A 15,656-nucleotide genomic window follows, 5' to 3' on the forward strand; every position below is an offset into this window, starting at 1 on the left:
ACAAGGCATTAATGATAGTGAATCCGGAATGGACTTATCGGATACTAGATAAAAGGTGGAGAAAGTGTCGCCGAGTTCCATTAGACCGACGATGTCTTGATCACACTGAGGAGCAAGTTGAAGTGATGAACCTATTAAGAGAGCACTCGATTCAGGACATTTCATTCAAGTTTTACCAGACAACCAGACCGGATGTTGATCCTCATGAAGCAAACGATTTGAACTACTGCGCTGGAACATTGCTTTTCTGCTTGATATAGATTCACTTGGTCACTCGGTGAGATCGTTCTTTGTATCTTTATTTATCTATTTATATTTCACTTCAGCTTATCGTTTACCAAAACGAACCCTGCTTTTAACCCAACCCTCTTACCCAACATCCCAGTGATTCCTCGTGGAAGTGCAGAGGATTTCTCGGCTTCCATCAAAGCGAGTGTCACGTCAACACATTCCTACACATTCCTTTCTTGACTTGCGTTGGGGCGCGGCCGGCCCTGATATTGCCTAGTTTGAGATCACCAGTTTTTACACATTGAGGATGTTTGCTAGTCCCAAGCATCAGGATTTTTCAGTAAACAAAGGATCACATTTTAGTCCTTGTTACTTTTTATGACTTGATAATAGTGACAAGACTCTGGTAGTAGTAGTGGTATTTCAAATCAAAAATATTGGCCTTTTCCTTTCCCTCTTCTTTTTTTCAGAAAACGAGTAATGGCACTATAGCCATAAGTCATAAAAGGCTAGGACAAGAGTTAGTACTCATGCCCCAACCGTCAGAAGAAAATCGAGCATCAATTAACCTTTCTAGCTTTGACCAACGACCAACACAGTAGGCCTGGCCGTTTTGATATGTGTGACGCATCTTCGATGTGAAACATATAACAAATATATATCATTTTTCAGGATACTTTCAAGAACTGGCTGTGTTGGTGTTAGATTAGATTAGATTAGATTAGATAAGATAAGATTAGATTAGCAGTTAGAAACTGGCCACTTCCCCAGAAGCCAGAACATATCCGGATGTGGCCCTGTGCACTCAGTATGACTACCATTGATCTTGTTTTCAAATTTTAATGTGATTTGAGGGGTCGCATGGTAGGTTTAGCACGTTTCAGTGCGTTTCTAGTCTAATCAATATCTCTGGAACCAGATGACCGATCCTAAAAATAATCGTATTCTTTGTAAGAAGGGTATAAAACGATACATTTTGAGTCTGGTTGAAAAAATAATATATTTATATCAACCTGTAATAGTACACATATTTTTATTAAATGTTGACATTATAGACTTGTTGGCGCTTACTGTTTACACAAATAGTTAACTGATGTTCAAATAATGTGAAAAAGACTTTCAAAACTGCTAAAATGAATAGAGATAACTGGCAAATGAACTATAGTATAAAAATTACATGAACGTAATAAATTGGCATAAATTCATAATCTAACATGATATGAAAATTCATAACGAAAAAAAAAAACATAATTAATCCAATAAACCACGACAGACGTATTTGGGCAGCTTATAGAATCCCTGAGGATGCAATCTGCATTGGCTCAGTGAAACATTAAATGCCCTTCGTAGAAAATTTTAAAAATCATCGTGATTGCTTTTTCGATCTTCGTTTGTCAAACATAAACACGATCCGTTCCAGCAATTATGTATGCAACATTCGTCCGAGCAACATCACAACTGTTTGCTCTTCCTATCGCACCAAATTTCGATAATTGATTTATTACGAAAAACGTCACTCAATTATGTGATTGTGACATCGCCGCTATCTGTGTATATCAATGCCACATTTTGTAATCGAAAAGCTAGTGTACTAAACTAGTACCACTGCACACTACTAAGCCGTACGCAAACACGTGCACAATCCCATCCTTCCAGCCATCCAACAATCCATCGCTCATTCGCACGGGTAGCAGCAATCTGATTCCCGGATCCATCAAAAGCTCTGTTGCCAAGCAATATCTACCGCTGCCTACTACGATGACGATCCAAGCTGGCCGGCAGGCAGGTAGACAGGCACCTCTCGCTCGCTACGGGGGCTGCCCAAGCCGATATGATGATAGGCTGCCACACTCTATTATTTTTTTTTTTGCTCTCTGCCTGCTACAACGACGCGACTGTTTGCATAGAGATATGCGGATATTTTACTAAAAATGTGTGTAAAGTAAAACAGAGGCAAATGGGCAACAAATAACACACCGACGACGACCAGTGAGCGAGCGAGCAACCACCGATGAAGCCAGTAAGGTGAGAGACAACAACTCACGAAGGTGTGCAAAGTTGGACGAAAAAATTAAATATATAATAACAATCATGAAAATATGTGTGAGAAACACACGGCGGGGAGCGAAAGAAGCAACCGCGGAATAAAATACAGCAAAAAAAAATAGCTGAGAAAACAAAAATAAATCCATTAAAATGTTCAGGAGGGCATGAATTTGAATTGAATATCAATGAACACAAAAGTGGCCAAACGCTCCGATGGTTCCCGCACTCGCTCATTTGCTCATTGCTTTTAATGCCTGCTTTGATAGAGGCACCGATGCAAAGGAGTTTTGTGTTTTTGTTTCATCGTTTTGTGGATGCGGTTGTCGGGAATCGAGAGTGCTAAATTAACGACCAGGGTGTGGCGGGCAGGGAAGTCTGTAGGAACTAGTTGACTGGACGTGGCGCGGACCGGTGGCAGTTGAACTATAACTATACATATGAGAAGCGCAGCTCTTCCCTATCATTCTCCAGAGCTCATCGCAACCAGACCGATGAACTGCTTTTGTTCCTTGGCGGAAATGTCTATTTGCTCCAAGATGGGCTGTAGCTGTCAAAATGATTGCAAAAAAATATCCCTCAGGTTCTACCGAGATTTGAACTCGGATCGCTGGATTCAGAGTCCAAAGTGCTAACCATTACACCATAGAACCACATGAATGCTAATCAACTGGCATCAAATGTTAAATTCGCATCCATGATTTTTTGTATCAATCTCCCAAATCCTTTGTCGCCGGGAACAAAACCTTTTACAACTACGACCCTGCGCGCTCAAACCAGGCTGCATGGACGGTCACATTCAGTATCAACGCAGCAAAAAGACCCACAGAAGGAGGAAAGAATCGCAAAACGTAGCAACCCAGCGTTAAAGTGATTCCAATGCGGAACGACCCCTACCACCTCCCTTCGACCGTTTTCCCAAGCACTCTGATAGTATCTAGGTTGGTACCTTCTGCTACTACCTACCAACCACCACACAGCACACCGCGGCCATTCGAATAAGCTATGTAGCGGAGGTCGAAGTCACCTAAAACTATGCTAAGCCGCGTCAATATCGTCTTCGCTCATTTTTCTCTTGCATGCTTCAGCCCGTATTCCCCTTCCTCTTATCGTCCTCCCACAATCGTGGGTGATGCGGAGATTTTTTTTTTTCAAGCTTAGCAGTGTTTGTTTTCGTTCGAAAATTCATTACATTTACATACAATGATTAGAATGATTCGAGGAAAAATTGAGTATTTTTTACATATTGATGGACTGCAATGTTTGTATTCGTTTCTTCATACAGGGAGAGTAAATAATTGGTTCGATTTTATAGCTCTCAAATGGTTAGATTGAGGTCCGTCTCCGCACCACCCACATCTTACCCAGTTAGCCATCGCCTTAGTTAGGGTCCCACACGAGGAAGGGTTGAAGGGGGGAGCCGTGGTGGAGCGGAGTTTGGATCGTCAAAGTTTGTTGCCATTCATCTTCTTTGGCTTACTCTTGCTCGCTCTCGGTGTTCGTTGTTCGAAGCGCGGGCGGGCGCGAGAGCTAGCAAAGTGCTTGTACTTTATTAAATGTCCTCTTTTTCACAGATATTCCTCCAACTCCCCAACATCATTGAGGCCAGCACAATAAGCGATGAACTTATGCTTTCGAAACGAGGTTGAGGTATGTATGTACGTCGGAACGCGAGCGAGCAAGATGAAGCTGAATACCAAAGAAGGGATTTGATGTGCTAAAAGTGTACCTATAATCTGAAGACGTCCACCGTCGTGTGTGGGGGCGGATGTGAAAGAAGAGAAAGAGATTCCACGGTGTGAGGAGTACTTGCGAGGATGCTATAGAATGACTAAATCTGATGATGGGGAATCGATCTACCATTATTATTGGCGCATGGTTGCCATGTCAGGCAGCTAAACTAGTTTACTTTGATCCCGAGAAATTCCTGTATGTTTTCGATGAAAGTTTCTCGCCGTGGTTAACAATGTAATCAAAGAAAAATATTATCAATTTTACGAATCAATTAGGGGAAATGTCGGCTTCGAAAATACCTTAACGTATTATTGTCAGAGGGTAAACAAAGTCCTAGAGCATTCAAATTTGGCCAATAGATGCTCTGAAACACAATGTATCCACATGCCGAAATTGAGCTCTCAAGGACGTTGTTTACACTCCTGACGATAATAGAATAAGGTATGACCGAAGCCGTCAGTTTCCCTACCTTCTAACTGAATAAATCTAAAAGTAAAATAATAAGTATGATTTTTTTTTGCTTGAAACAATATACCACGCGCCAACATTTAAGGGATATTAAAAAGTGATCTACTCGACAATCAATGGAGACGCATTATACGTTACTATGAAATCAATGCGAAATCGAAAATCTTCCACCTTTTTGCAAGACTATGTAATTTCTTCCTCCAGAAAAAGCTAATTGTTCCTATTTCTATAAATAGTATAATTATTGAATCGTTTTTCTTTGCTTAATCATTGGATTCAATTCACACCTAGCAAAATTAACGATCGAATTGTATAAAAACCGTATAAGGAGCTATTCATTAACTCCGTAGACAGTTTTTTTTGGATTCTTGAGCCCCTCCCCTCCCCCTGCGTAGACAATTAATCATATCGTCCGGCCATTTTCCACAGAGATGGCGCTGTTCCGCTGGTAGGAAGTGATAAAAATCCCCATATAGAAATTGAGAGAAGTGGGAATAATTCGCTTTCGATACATATTCAGGTCAAAAAAAAATAAACGACAACCTAAAGAAATTAGTCAGGGACTTTGTCGTTAAGATTGTTCCCGGAAATTATTGCTACACATGCTACAATTAAATAAAAATGTTTTTTTCCCATACAGTTTTACCTGCTTTACTACCAGTCCCCAGAGAGCCAAAAAATTAATTCATTTGAGAGAGAAAATTTACTCTCACTACACTCTCCCCCCGAATGACGCGAACTCGGTCTACACGAATTCCATTTACATTGGTCTCGAATCATTCCGTTTACGCGAGGAAATCGCGTAAATGGAGTACACGTAGCACATGGGATTTGACATATTAGGGATCAACATGGAATAACTCGCGATCCTGGACAAATAGAAGGTTACGGTCTTCGGCAAAGTTGTTCAGATGATCAAGAACTAATGATTGGTGGACAGAAGTTTTGAATTTTCGCACTACGCGGCGCTAGTGTGCTTGAATTTGTCATTACTTTGCTCGTGTTATATCTTGACATTCTTGCCACCTAGAAACTTTGCTGTCTTCAGTGTTATCGTTGGGGGACAGAAGTTGGAATTTTCTACCTACGCGGCGCTAGTGTGCTTGAATTTGTGATTTCCTTGTTTATGTAATATCTTGAAATCCTTGCCATCTAGAAAATTGCTGTCTTCGGCGAAGTTGTTTAGTGGATCAAGACCTAATGATTGGTGAATAGAAGTTCGGAATTTTCTCACTACGCTAAACATTTCTCTGCCAGCAAAGGGTGGTTCGACCGTTATAAACAACGTAGGCTGATGTCGTATCAGCTGCCATATTTCCACGAACATTTTCATAAATAATCGAACAATGTGGATTCACTCGAGAGCAAATTTATAATTGCGACAAGACCAAACTTTTTTTTATCGGAAAATGGCTCAGTGATCTTACGCCGTTGAACATCTTAAAAGTATTCCAGGGATCAAGGCGGATAAAAAGGGTACTTTACAAACTTTTCTGTTCCAACGCATCGGGATCCCATATGGTCAAACCGTTCGTCATCGGTCAATCGGCGAACCCAAGAGCGCTCAAGAACATCAGCAGAGATCAGCTACCGATACATTACCGAGCTAACGAAAAAGCATGGAAGACCTCCCCTTTTCTCGGACTGGTTTAACAACATTTTCGCTCCAGATGTTGAATGCCTTAAACTATCGTATGCGGACGACTTGAAACTCTACTTCGTGATAAAAGAACCTAGTGATACCATTTTCTTGCAGCAACAATTGGAAGTCTTTGCTGAGTGGTGTCGTTTTAATCGTATTTCACTGAATGTCTCGAAATGCTCTGTAATTTCCTTTGGCCGCAAGCGTTCGCTTCTTCACCATGACTAAACCCTGACGGGCATAACTTTGAAACGTGAATCGACTATCAAGGATCTCGGAATACTGATCGACTTTAAGCTCAGCTTCAAGGATCATGTTGCATACGTAGTATTCAAAGCTTCCTCACAACTCGGGTTCATATTCCGCTTCGCCAAAACATTCAAAGATGTATACTGTCTAAAAGCATTATACTGTTCGTTGGTTGCGACCTATTTTGGAGTATTCGACGGTCGTGTGGTCTCCATACTACCAAAATGAAACCAGGCTTTTAAAAGTGTATCATATAATCTCCTCTGTTTACAAATTGAACGTTAAGGATGGATCGTCATAGTGAATAAAAACCAAATTTATGACAAGGATATCTAGAAGGATAAACAAAGTTGGAGGAAAAATTTAAGCGATGCTAACGACCGAACGGAAGTCGATTTCAGTAAAATTTAGTTCTTTAGAAGAATCAGCGCCCGGCGGTACGGGCACCATCAACGACTGAGTATCTGGTGGAGAAGAGTGAAGTGAGCGTGGTCCTCAAATTCATAAAACATTGTCAAAACATTCTGAAAACAGACCAGCCTTCTCCAGACTTTGCGAATAGATGAAGATCGGAATAACTTGCGTTAGTACCGACAGCAAACCACTGAAACTGTCAGTTAGCAGACACTAGTTGGTTTCCGATCCATAGCTGCGATTTTATTCGGTGAAAGGGTCATCACTTGGAAAAAAATCATTCAACCGTACATTCTTGCATCGTTTGATGGTGCCTTTCCAGAACCATCCGGAAGAAGGGGATCTTTTCGGGGATGATCGAGGAATGAGCAAGCAGCTAGGGTAAATGGCTCGGATAATGGTTTTAATTCTTGCCAAATAGCTTTTATTGTAGCTTAAATACGGGTTTGAAATGGATCTCAGTGCCTTTATCGTACAACCATTTTGCAGTAAATCAATCTTGAAGAGCTTTGAAAATATACCCTTCAGCACCTTTTCTAGAGTGGGCCAACTAGACATATTCTAGCATCAATGAGGATTTGGTGGATGCATCAATGGCAAAGCAGTCTTCACCAGGGTTTTATGAATGTTATTTTGCAGTGTTTCATAAAACGTGAAATGTTACTTGGGAATGCTCCAAAAATCCTTGTGTTCTCGATCCCTACCCTACCATCCGTCCTAACCTCGAGGTAGCCGCGAGTAATTGACCCCCGCTTTACTAACGTTAGTTTAAGTAATTTTGTAACCCAAACGATGAATATCGGCTCCGCAAAGCTACGGCAAATGAGCATGGAAAAATAAACGCATTATATTAAAAAAAAAGTTTCCCTTGTAGGTTTTTCCAACTGATGCAGGAAATTTCGTTGTTTTTTCTCTGAAGTTGTCTTCCAACTTTCCAAGAAGTTGAAACCGAATTCTTTCATAAGTTTCTTTAAATTTCCCTCGAAAGTTTCTGCTAATTTCTCATGGAACTCTCTTCCAAATTCCTCAAAAAGTTTTTCTGGCTTCCCCTGGAAGTGTCTTCTGGCTGTTCGTGGAAATTACTCCCTTGAGAGTTTTTTTGCAAAGTCTCTCAAAAGTTTCTACAAGTATATACAAAACTGCTTTGGCCTAATTATCTTCTGGAATTATCTGTTGTCCTCCAACTAAGGTTTATTTCGAAAATTTTGTTTTTCGATCTCCTCTGAATGTTTCATCCACTTTGCTCCAGAAGTTCTGTTTCTCCCAGATGTTTCTTCCAACTTCACGCCGTTTGGTGATCGTCTATTTCTTACCTTCTACCTTGTATCAAAAAGCTATAATAACACTTTAAAATCGCTTTTTTTATATAAGACGTGGAGGGGCAAGTGTTGGGATGGATTGCCAATGTGGAATTGATATCTACACACTTAGAAAAATTGATGTAAATTTAGGTGCTGTGAGACTGACATATATGACTGAGTCATATTAGACGCGAAATTCAGCTCAATCAAACGTACTTTCGAACTTTTCAGTCTCAAAGATGGATTCCGTCACATCTAAAATTAGTTATTTCTAAGTGTGTAGTAGATCGAATATAAATGTGTTGATAGGAGATCCATATCAAATTCTTCTCAAGAGCAGTTATTGTGGTCGTCGCCAGGATCGAATCATAGTAACAAAAAATTGTACAGAAACTTGAGCGTAATTGTTTTGTGATATAAGTAGCTCAGTGGCCAAGTGGCGACCGATTTTGCTTACTGAGCAGAAGACCATGGGTTCAAACCCAAGCTACTTCGCGCTATGGAATCGTTTGGGCAATTCAGCATATCGTTCATCAAAACGGATCCTGCTGCAATTCTCGTGATTTCTCGTGAAAGTGCTTTCATTAAAGCGAGTATTACGTCAACATATTCCTACTCATTCCTTTATTGACCAGCATTCGGACGTGGCCGGCGCTGGTATTGCCTAATTTTAGATCACCAGTATTTACACACTGAGGATGAATGCTGGTCCCAAGCAACGTTATTGGTTCTCTGTGTAATTACAGTTCTAGATAGAGCTGGAATTAGGGCGTAACAGCCTTTGTAAACAACGACATCTCTCGTTGATTTCTAGGAATTCAAGGCACGCCTACACAAACCAACATATCCATCGGGTAGGGGAAGTCTTCCCCTACTCGATGGTGATGTCGATTTGCCAGTGAGAGCCATGGCTTTCGAGAAATCACCGAGAGAAGTCATTGTTTACAAAAGCTGTTACGCCCTTATTCCAGCTCTATCAAGAGTTGATCTGGCAATAACAGAGTTGCATCCTCGGGCGGGCAATCATGCTCATGCTCATTCTCATAAAATCAAAAGTGCTACAGGGGAAATCATGAAAGTTATGAAATTGGGTTGTTAGTGAAATACTCATAAGAGCATACAAAGGTTATTATTTTCCATATAAAGGGTGGAACGGTCAAAAATTGGTCAAACATAATTAAGTGCACCCTGATCATGCTATTGAATAAATTATCAATCTTTTTTTCTTTTTGAAGTTCAACGGCTACAAAATACAGGAAAATTATTGTATTAGACTGCTGACTTTCCAAATGTGAACTGCCGGGCTTTACGTTTCACACCATCCATCAGATTTTGTTCCGCTGTTGTATCAACCTTACCGCCAATTTGCTTTGAACTGTTTCTCATTTTCTTGAGGTTTAGCTTAACGATTGCCCAATATGTTTCGATTGGGCGCAGCTCCAGCGAGCTTGGAGGGTTTTTGTCCTTGGGTACGACTTGGACGTTGTTGTCGGTATACCGTTCCTGAGCCATTTTTCCGTCGTGACAGGAAGCGAGGTCTTGCCAAATCAGCACGGAATAACTGTGTTTCTTTTCAAAAGGCAACAGGCATTTTTGCAAATATTTATTTACATAAATATCTCAGTTAACAGTGCCAGTTGTTACCAAAATTCCGCTTTTCAGCTCACATGTGCAAATTGACAACATTTTCTGCTCGGACTAATCTTGAACCAGTCCTTTTCCGGTAGCCGTGTAAAACTCTTGACCTGAAACCTGCTTGAAATCCATCTTCACGAATGTTTCATCGTCTATTAAGACGCAATCAAACAATGTCGTGTACAGCTTACGTGCTCTTGCTTCCCAAGTAACAATTTGATGCTTAACAAGTGTTGTTCAATCGATTTTAATTCAGCCTTAGTTTGAATAATTGTTGTACATAGACCACGTTAACCTTTGTTCAGCTTTTAAACATCTAAATCTGGTGATTTTAATCAGCCGAAAGCTTAACAGTTATATAAATTATAAGCTTTTTAAGGCATTAAATAACAGTCTTTTCCAACCCTTGTTCAGCCTTCTAGTTCTATTTAGAAAAAAAAATAATAATGGAAGACCGCTTCATATCTTATATATTTTTATGGGACTGCAGATGCTGATTTAATGGATGTACATATTTGTATTGTTATTATAAGTCTAAAAATCATCTTTGCATTTCGGGATTCGAACCGGCAGTCGTTGATTCACAGGCATCAATCATACCTACTGGACCACTCAAGCATATGTGTGGCAAAAGGTATGATCATTAACTTGAAACACGTCAAATTTAAGTTGAATTACAGCAACCGGAAGAGTATTATACAGCAATGCAGAATTGTAAACAACAATTGGCGACGGTATAATATTCCTCTCATTTTCAAGTGTAGTGAACACAATGTGGACACAAGTGCTCGATTTATTTCGACGTTCATGTGGAAGCTATTTAAAGGGTGATACGGTCAAAATTTGGTCAATATCAACTTGACGTATTTCTTTCAATTTTGCATTTAAAAAACCTGAACACCCCTCATTTTGAAGGTGTGTGTGTGTAGAATGTTGCTCCTATTTTGATTTTGGAATTCACTCTTCAGTTGTCAAAATGCCGTCCAAGCAAGAAGAGCAGCGTATCAAAATTTTGCTCGCGCATCGCGAAAATCCGAGCTACTCGCACGCAAAGTTGGCAAAATCGCTAAAAGTTGCCAAATCAACCGTTACAAATGTAATTAAAGTGTTTGGGGAACGTTTGTCGACAGCCAGGAAGTCTGGATCGGGGGGAAATCGAAAACCGGAAGCCACTGAGACGACAAAGAGAGTTGCCGGTAGTTTCAAGCGAAACCCTAACCTCTCTCTCCGAGATGCCGCAAATAAGCTGGGTGTATCGTCTACAACCGTGCATCGAGCCAAAAAACGAGCCGGACTATCGACTTACAAGAAGGTAGTGACTCCAAATCGCGATGATAAACAAAATACGACGGCCAAAGCGCGATCCCGGAGGCTGTACACGACGATGCTGAAGAAGTTTGACTGCGTGGTAATGGACGACGAAACCTACGTCAAAGCCGACTACAAGCAGCTTCCGGGACAGGAGTTTTATACGGCAAAAGGAAGGGGAAAGGTAGCAGATGTTTTCAAGCACATGAAACTGTCAAAGTTCGCAAAGAAATATCTGGTTTGGCAAGCCATCTGTACCTGTGGCTTGAAAAGCAGCATTTTCAGAGCTTCCGGGACTGTCAACCAAGAAATTTACGTAAAAGAGTGTTTGAATAAACGTCTGCTGCCTTTCCTGAAGAAACACGGTTGTTCCGTACTGTTTTGGCCGGATTTGGCATCTTGCCATTACGGTAAAAAGGCCATGGAGTGGTACGCCGCCAACAACGTGCAGGTGGTTCCCAAGGACAAGAACCCTCCCAACACGCCAGAGCTCCGCCCAATTGAGAAATACTGGGCTATTGTCAAGCGGAACCTAAAGAAGACCAAAAAAACTGCTAAGGGCGAGCAGCAGTTCAAGGCAAACTGGCTTTCTGCGGCGAAGAAGGTGGACAAGGTGGCTGTACAAAATCTGATGGCAGGGGTCAAGCGTAAGGCCCGGCAATTCGGATTTGGAAAAGCGGAAGCCTAACTGAATATTTTTCCTGAATTTTATACTAATTGAACTTGAAAAAGAAATTTAATTTGATTTTTTAAATAAACGATTTCACCGATTTACACGCGTTTTCCTTTGACCAAATTTTGACCGTATCACCCTTTAAGTGCCATAATTGAGTTTTTATTTGGAATGCTGTTTGAAAATTCAGTGCAATATAGCAAGAAATACAAATGTTAATACTTCCTACGTCGTCGCAGCCCACTTCTACCAGCAGCTATTCCTAAAAAGCTCCTCTACCTTGTATCTACTTCAGCCACTGCTTGGGATTAGAAAGGTAGGCAGTGAATTTAGTAGAGCTAAAATGCCGGAAATGCAACGAGCTTTCAAAATATTTGTAGTGCATTGCTGATTTGTGGAGTAGTGTTAAGCTAAATTAAGGCTTGTTCAATCTTTAGATCAGCTAACTTATTGAGGTTGAATTATGGGAATACAATTAGCTTCATACACTACTAATCAACTGTATATTCAGCTTGCTGTTAATCAGCTTTGTACACCTTAAATCAACCAATAATCAGCCTTTGTTCGTACTGTTCAGCTTGAATTGTTACTTGGGATTTGGCCATGGCGTTTTGCTCATCACCTCAATTGGGTGTCACTGTTACCTTTTATGTTGACAGTCCGACTCGTTTCTTGGGTCTTTGCGCTGTTGTGTGCGATATTTCCGGCTTCTTTCCGACATCTTCAGAGATTAAAGGTTAAGATTACGCTTGAAAACACTGGCCACTCATCTACCAGTCGCTGCGGCATCCTGTTTTCGGTTTCCTCCTGATCCTGGTTGCCGAGCAGTCAACAGACGTTCCCCAAACACTTTAATAACATATGTCACAGTCGATTTGGCCAAATTGTTTTGTTCTTTAGTTTCAATAGTTGGTCTAGGCAATGATCCAATTTTATCAGAATATAGTTTTGTCATAGAAAAAGGTTGTGTTAGATCATGTTCGTAAAACAAATTCATGAAAGAAGGATACATATGTGGTAATATAGTAACAGGTTAACTAATGACTACTGACTACTGATATTAGGCAGAATATAATTTTTCAACAAACACGTGTCGGTCGAATTAGGATTTATCCCAGGCTACTATTTTAGAAACGCTTGATCCGGTTTAAGATACATTGTTGACTGCTTTCGGGAACCTGATTTCATTTTAATAACTTGTTTACTTGTTTAACCATTGAACGTCGCGTGAAAGTGGAACTTAATGAAGGCATCAGTGCTTTTTCGTAACTTTTAGTTTTCGGATTAGAAAAATCATCGGTTGCAGGACAGTGTTACCAATTTATATTGGATAATCCAAAGCTATGTTGATCATTATAACATTAAATTTTGAATAACAAATGATAAGACAATCTTATTCAAATGTCGTAATAATACCTCTGACCAAGGAAAAATGATTTATATAGTTTTCATAAAAGTTGACGATACAAATACTAATGAGGAAAGCAATTCCGCATTTCCTTTTCCCAAGTCCTTTTCCTCTCCTTCCCTTCCCTTCTTCTCTTTTCAGAAAGCGAGTAATGGCGCTATAACCATATGCCATATAGGGCTAGGACAAGAGTTAGTGCTCAGGTCCCAACCGCTAGAAGAAAATGGTAGCGAGCAAGGGCGCTATAACCTAGGCGAATACAGCATTCCTTCCGTATAGGTTACGTCCGCACACCGCTCTCTGTTGTCCTTCGACTGAGGTCGGCTGGATCGATTGAGGGATGGCAGTGGGTGGGCGGTGCCGTCCACGCTTGTACGGAGGGAGGACTGTACGCTCGAACACAAGGGGTAAATACCTGTGTTCCATCCCAGGAGATCGGACAACCAAGGAGTGTACATTAACTTTCTTAGCTCTGTCACTCCCAACGATTTATATAGCCTATTTTCAAATCCTGCATACGGAGCGGTTGGTACGGTATGTCCCCGCTCTTTGATTACCTGTGGATTAAATGTTAACCACTGTCTATACTTATTAAGTAGACATGGTAAACATTCACTTCCACAAAAATTAACTAAACGCTACACAGTAGGCCTGGCCGCTTTATTGTTTGTTTCACATCCTTGATGTGCAGCAGGCATTAATAATGACAAGAAAAATGATAGATGTATCATTTTCCAGGATTCTTTCAAGTACTGGCTGTGTATGTGTAGACTAGACTATATGTCACAGTCGATTTGGCCACTTTCAGCGTTTTTGCCAAGTCTGCGTAGGAAAAATTGGGATTTCGCTTATGCGTGAGCAACATTTTTATACGCTGTTCCTCTTGATTCGACGCCATTTTGACAACTGAATAGTAAATGACAATAACAAAATAGAGGCAACATTCCGTACGCACACACCTCCCAACAAACAATTTAAGCTGCAGATCAGCTTATACAGACAAAAATTAGCTGTATAAGGCATGTGGGTGTTCAAGTTTTTTAAGTGTTCGATTAAAAAAAATACACCAAATTTTAGTGGACCAATTTTTGACCGTTCCACCCTTTAATTCCACTTAGCATTCAATTTCCATGAGATTCGTTGCTCAAAAGATATCAATTTTATTGACACATGACAATATGACATTTTCCTACTGATTTTTATGATTTCGGTTACTTTTCTACCCCTTTGAACACATAAGAGGCTGTTCATTAACTACGAACTCCACACAGAAAAAAAATCTGAATATTAACTATCGCGCAAAATCTCCCCTCGTTTGGCATAAACTACAGTTGGCATAAACGACGAAATCGTTTACAAGCTTGCATACAATATTGATAATTTAAGCGATATTGCGCTTAAATTTACACGAAATAGCGTGAAAATGTATGCCAAATCTAGCGTTAATTTGATGTACGCTATGTCTCGCAGAAATTTACATGAATTTTTAAAGCGGTGCATAGACAGTTAGCAATTATCCACGGCCCATATAAATTTTAAAAATTGTGAATGAACAATTGTTTACGCAGGGGGAGGGGGGGGGGGCATCTATCCTAAAAAAACTGTCTACTTAGTTAATGAATATTGTTCTGAAAAAAAAACTATACATCTAATTTTCTTCGGTGTTTTCATGTCTGAAGCCTAATCTAAATTTTTAGAAAATATGATTTATTGGGCACTTAACAAATAATCTATCCCCATTCCAACTATGTACGGCTTTGAAGTTTATTCCATAAAAGACGTGGCATGTTGTTATGAACCAACAGTATTCACAATATCAAATGTGAACAGTAGATACTTTCTACTGAAAAAAAAAATAAAATGCATTCCTCATCTAAAGCCATTTCTTCTTTCTCCTCCCGCAATTGAAATATCGCTCAAGATGAAAACATTAATCTTTCTTCCCACTTTCAAACGGTTGATTTCATGCAATTTCAGCACTTTCTATTCATCATTTGACGAGAAACGCGCGCATATTAACTACATCCACTTCGCCAGCAGTTGAAACAGTTAGCAACATCCAACAAATCGCAGTCATAGCGTCCACAGACAACAAACACACAATGAGCATCACAACTACGACGACGGCAACGACGACGACGACGACGGTGAGGATCAAGTCCTTCCTCCGATGCCCCCCCAGCCCTCATCATGATTTATCTAGCGAGAAACGAAACCTCGCTCCACACTATACCTATACCACTCAATGCAGCAGCAGTGAGGGGCCGCCAAAGATCACATTATAGCTGGCGCTCACCGCAGCTGATGATGGCTAGCTCGCTTGCTGGCGTAAACGGCACATAATCGCTGCGGAGTAGGTTGGGGTGGCCCCCGCCCCAGCACATCTATCCGGATTGAGCGACGGGCATTATCAGTGATGGCAGATCGAAGCAATTGATTTCAGTGTGGATTGTAGTAAGCCTTAGGAAAGCATCTAAGTTTCCGTAGTGTAGCGGTTATCACGTCTGCTTCACACGCAGAAGGTCCCCGGTTCGAACCCGGGCGGAAACA

General features: G+C 40.6%; 2 non-coding genes across 2 annotated transcripts; one reads left to right on the forward strand and one right to left on the reverse strand.

The window, feature by feature from the left end:
• Window positions 1-2,855: 2,855 nt before the first annotated feature.
• TRNAQ-CUG (transfer RNA glutamine (anticodon CUG)) lies at window positions 2,856-2,927 on the reverse strand. The gene has a single exon. It is a non-coding gene; the product is annotated as a tRNA-Gln (tRNA).
• Window positions 2,928-15,583: 12,656 nt separating this feature from the next.
• TRNAV-CAC (transfer RNA valine (anticodon CAC)) lies at window positions 15,584-15,656 on the forward strand. The gene has a single exon. It is a non-coding gene; the product is annotated as a tRNA-Val (tRNA).

The sequence above is a fragment of the Ochlerotatus camptorhynchus genome, unplaced genomic scaffold (assembly GCF_037179485.1).
Source record: "Ochlerotatus camptorhynchus isolate MF236.1 unplaced genomic scaffold, CSIRO-AGI_Acam_v1.1 ptg000112l, whole genome shotgun sequence".
Lineage (NCBI taxonomy): Eukaryota > Metazoa > Arthropoda > Insecta > Diptera > Culicidae > Ochlerotatus > Ochlerotatus camptorhynchus.